Consider the following 5,674-nt stretch of genomic DNA (forward strand, 5'->3'; position numbering starts at 1 on the left):
GCATAAACACAGAGGGGGCCTTGGGGTACAGTTTTAACATAAAATTAATTCTCTAGGAATCTGACTCCTAGGTCAATCGAGGAGAAATATTATTTTTTTGTTTTCCTGAACTCAGTCAAAAATTGATCACCATTACAGAAAAGCACATCACTGATGATAACACCACTCACAGTATCTGACTCCCATCTGCACAGCGGTGCACCTGATGCAGGTAAGTTCACGCGGCTCCTGGTACCTTCTGCTGCTTCATCATGACTTCTGTGCACTTGGGCTCCAGCACTACATGTTATTTATCATTAATTACTTTCTTATTATTTCCTTTTGTATTACAATTAAGGTAGTGCATTTTTCTTTTTAATTATATGTGTGGTCATTTATATAACCTACGAATTTCAAAGAAAATGACGGGTCAGAGACTGGTCCTTTTTCAAACAAAATGATGGGTCAGAGACTGGTCCTTTTGTTATGCACCTATTGGTGCATAACAAACCACCCCCAACTTAGTGGCTTCATGCAATAATTACTTCTTTGCTCACAATTCTGTGGGCTGGCAATTTGGGTAAGGCTCAGCCACAGCATTCTGGCTGAGTGCACTTTTTCTTTGGGAGGAGTTGGCTGATCATCCCGGGACTGGCTGGTTCCAGAGAGCTACACGTCTGGTGGTTGGCTAGGACTGCCCGCTATGGCAGCTAGGTTCTCCTTCATGTGGCCTCTCCAGGTGGCAAGTTCAGGCTTCCTCACATGGTGATTTGTCTCCAAGAGGGAGAAGGTAGAAGCGGCAAAGCCTTTCGAGACCTTGGCTCTGAAACCACACATCACCTCTGCTCCATTTTATTGGTTGCAGTTAATCACAAGGCTAGCTGGGATTTAAGAAGGTAGAAAAACAGACACCACTTCTTGATGAGACAAGCGACCACATCCCATTGCATAGGGAATACATACACAGATGGGGAATTTATAGCCATATTTCATAATTAATCACAGAGCATTGCAAAATACATGTTATAAAAAGGGGCATCAGGTCAGACAGGATTGAGAACCACTGCTGTGAACAGTATTTTCTCCATTCCACCCCTCACCTCCCTCAAAGAGCACATGTCCTTTCTTGATTTCTCATGCAAACAAATAAGGAAAAGTCCCCTATTTACTCAAGAGAGTTTCTCCTCTATAGACTGATGGCAATGGTCTACTCTCCAGCTTGCCAAGTAACAGGGCTGTGTTTGCCTGCTACGGTTAGTGTTCGTCACTAGGTACTACTTACACAGTCAAAAAGAAGTAAAGTAAAATGAGGATTTTGTAATTACCCTTTTCTTGCTTCGTTTTTTTCTAGAAATCGATGAACAGAACACTGATAGCCTGTAGTGAATTTTTATGTAAGCGGTCTTCATTATCAGATGGCTGAAAAATCAATCAGATAACTGACCGAGGAATTAGATAAATGACAACTTCGGCTACCCTGGGCGCTACACACACTTGACCCTGACATTCAACTGGCGGTGTCCCCACCTTAGAGACGGCAAGACACCAGCTCCTCAGGCACCAGAGAGTCTCGTCAATGGACACAACGCATGACCCAAGTGATGGGATCTACCAGTTTGGCCCAGGAGTTTGGGACAGCACGTCCCAAGTTCCGCACAGCAGGATTCTGAACTCCTCCAAAAGGATAGACTATCCAGACCCAGATTCTCCCAGGCTGGCCTTGCTTTTGCTGATACACTTCCCTCACAACCATGGGTCACATTATACACAGCAAGAGTGGGTAAAAATCACAGTGAAAACCAACAGACATCTCAGCCCAGAGGGCAGAGTCTCGGTGTTTTCATTACACCCAGGGTGGCAGTGGCTGGGCACGCGGAGAATCAGGGTGTTTTCATTCAGGAAAGTCCTCACCAGCCACTCCAACGTCAAAAGCCTTTTCTGTTCACATTCCCTTTTTAGGAGAAACCTTCTCTGGGATCCCACGGCCTCCCCATAGGTCCTAGAGAGGCAAAACGACTTCAAACGCAAATATTTAACAAAGGCAAGTTCATGAGCCAGAGTGACCTCAATGTTCTGACAACACCTGCCGGCCAGGGATGGGGGCCAGCCAACCAGAGGCCCAGGGACAGCCCTCCTCACCACCACCGGAAGGTACCAAGAGACAGCCTCCCCGTTTGGCTGAACTGGGGCACAACCTATTCCAAGAAATAAGTCTGGAATCCTATCAGGCAGCAGACAACAAATATGCTTTCTTGCCAGACCGAACATAAAAGGTAACATTTGCGATGCACTGTGTCACATCCAGCCTATTAAAAGCTGGCAGCATGTAACTATTTAAGAAGAAGTAGGGAGCACCCTTCCCCCCACCCCCAATAACATACTCCAAATCCTTGGATCTTCCAGTGGAATTTATTTAGGGATCAATTAGGTCTCATCTCATCCTCCAAGAGAGCTGAGACCTTTGTTATGAAGTCTGAGCTCCATGCAGCAGACATGACCCACCCAGATTCATCTACCAGGTCAGTGGACCCATCCCCCAGCTGTGCGTGTGGGGTGCTTCTGGCTGCCCCCTTCTCCCAAGGGTCTCCTCCATCTGCCACACAGGAGACACACATCTGAAAGGTAATGCCCCTCCCCAGAGGCAATCCAAAGACCCATCAACCCTGGGATTGGAGAGATTCCTCCCTTGACTCCAGGGAAGACCAACTCTGAGGCTGGTCTCACACTCACCTCAGGCAGGTGTGCCCCCAGGTGTTAAACAGAATCATGCATCTGCCCTGTGCTCTTAGCTTTTCATGTATACACAGCTCATGTGTTTATAACTCCACTCGACCATGACTTCAAGGACAGGAATACTCTAATCTTTAATGTTTGCTGAATATCCCCTACAGCTAGGACTTTCCAATTTTTTGACAATGACCCAAAATAAGACATTATTGTGCTATATGTTGTAATCTAGTATATACATGCGTGTGTGTGTGTGCACACATCTCAAATGTACATTTTGTGAAATAACATCCACCTTTACTACTCCTGTTTTCTATTTCATTTTTAAAATGTTGGTCACTAAGATTAAAACAGAGAGGGAGACAAACTATAAGAGACACTTAACTCCAGGAAACCAACAGGGTTGTTGAGGGGAGGGGGGAGGGGGTAACTGGGTGATGGGCCTTAAAGAGGGCACTTGATGTAATGAGCACTGGGTGTTGTATGCAACTGATGAATCACTAAATTGTACCTCTGAAACTAATAATACACTATATGTTAACTAACTTGAATTTCAATAAAACCTAAAAAAAAAAAATGTTGGTCACGACTCCCTAATTTTACTAACCCAGTAATATGTATGACACACAGTTTGAAAAACGCTGCCTTAACACTTAGCAAAGTGACTCACACATAAGAGGTACTCCTTAAATATTTTATGAATGATTAAGTGATTGGCTGGTTATGAGAATATCCAACTAACAGTCTGGAAAGGCCTTGACCTTTGGCTCTGGGTCTTTGGATCTTTCCAATTTGTTAGACTTCTTGGCAAGTTCCATGATTTACCTTCACAGAGGGTGAGGCCCCTCCAGGGGCCCTGAGAGGGAGGGGATCAATCCAAAAGGCCCGTGTTGGTGTGTTTGCCCAAGTCCTTAGGCTCCCAAACAAGTCTTGTAGTTTTAGAAATAGGCTAATGGTGACAAATTCAAGACAGCCAGCAAGGACCAGAAATTAAGTCAAAGTATTACCTCCAGAAAACAACTGCCAAAGAAGGCTGCAAGTAAATAAAATGGGAATCTTGAATGAAAGCAGAAAAATAAAAAATAATAAAAAATTTAAAGCAGCAAAGAAGGCTGTGAGAGCGTTTGGTATCATTACTATAGGATGTCAGGCTGCCAAGCTGTAATCTGGAAAGCACTCATTCTCTCTGTGGGTTCCTCAAGAAGACACACATGTTAAAAAAAAACAAAAAAACCCCAAAAAACTGGGTAAGGAGCTACTTCATTATGAGCTGGGCCAATGCATAAGCCATCCCAAATTCAAGGGCTCCTGGGTCATGGTGGAAGTGGGAGACTCGAGTCTTATCCAATAGGAAACAATAAAGTCTGTGTGCTTTTTTTTTTTTTTAACTGTGCTGGCTTTTCCAGGATTCTAAAAAGAAAGAAAGAAAGAGAAAATAACAGCATAGAAGGGGGGCAGAGAGCTGTGCATCACGGCCACTGCCCGGCCGTCCCAGGGGATACGCCCAGCAGCCGCTGCCCTTTGTCCTGCTCAGCCCAGCTGGCCACGCCCTCCCCCGGCATCCAACTGCCATCACCTGGGCCCTGCCCCAGCGACAAACCTGAGCATCTCTGGGTCTGCCCTTCCATGACCCCACTACCCACGAAGACTTGATTTCCCATTTTATCAACTACCATTCCCCAGATGAAGCAACCTGCACTTTGACCTATTTGTAATTACTGTTTACTGCAAAGGAGGCTGTGACCCTGAGTGGGAAGAAGTTTCAGCTTCAAGTTCACCGCTCTCTAACAGACATTAGCACGCTCCCTTCCACTGGGAAGGCAGGCAGCAAATCTCCACAGCGTCAACATTTCCGGTGATCTCGTCATCAACAGAAATCACGAATGTTCTCTTACCACATCCATGGTGCCGCAGGCATCTCAAAATACCACTCACGCTCATCGCTGCTTTGAAATTATGGTAGTTGCTACGTTTACCACCTGATCTCATTTAAAATAAAAGCACATATATGACTACATCGCAAGTCTGCCTTTTAATATATTGCAACTTGAGGGCGCCTGGGTGGCTCAGATGGTTAAGCATCTGCCTTCGGCTCAGGTCATGATCCCAGGGTCCTGGGATCGAGTCCCGCATCGGGCTCTCTGCTCCTTGGGAGCCTGCTTCTCCCTCTGCCTCTCTCTCTCTGTCTCTCATGAATAAATAAATAAAATCTTAAAAATATATATATATTGCAACTTGATTTCAATAGAACGGGTTTCCTTTGTAAGCCTTTATATTTTAAATTTACTCATTTAAAAACGTGAGTCTGAGCTGGGTCTGTAGGCTTCGCCAGCAAGCAGGTCCATGGCACAGATGACGACCTTGGATGAACGCCCCTGTACGCCGGTAGTTGTGTCTATTTCTTATTTCTTTCCATTTGCAACCACTTTCTTCTTTTGATTTAAAAAACTATATATTTTTTTACATATACTCAAATTACAAGAATAACTTAAGCTTATGTGAACCAGTGAAGCAAGGCAAAAAGGTGACCCAAGAGTCGATACGGTCACCTCCTCCGTGCCCCTCAACGTCTATGCCCTGAAGAAACCCACCACACCCTTCCCCTTGCTTCTACAAACACACGAGGGCTGATTTATTGCTTGCTTTATACCAAAATAGAATCATTCTACACACATTATTCTGTAATTTATATTTGTCACTTGGCAATTGACACTGCAACACAGACATTCCTACAAGTCTGTGACTACATGTTTTTCTAGTTTCTTTATATGCACTTGTATAAAATCGTATGTGAATGAACCCCCATCGTGCACGTCATGGTGCTTTGGCACAGACTTCCCCTCTTGTCCGCCTCCTCGCCTCCCTGACTTGTCTTAGTTACCCATCGCTACATAACAAGATAACTTGGAACCTAGCAGCTTAAAACAACACATTTATTGTCTCAGAGCTTCGGGAGGTCAGGAGTCCG

This window comes from Mirounga angustirostris, unplaced genomic scaffold (genome assembly GCF_029215605.1).
Source record: "Mirounga angustirostris isolate CCGP_5_RB_7025 unplaced genomic scaffold, mMirAng1.0.hap1 SCAF_9, whole genome shotgun sequence".
Lineage (NCBI taxonomy): Eukaryota > Metazoa > Chordata > Mammalia > Carnivora > Phocidae > Mirounga > Mirounga angustirostris.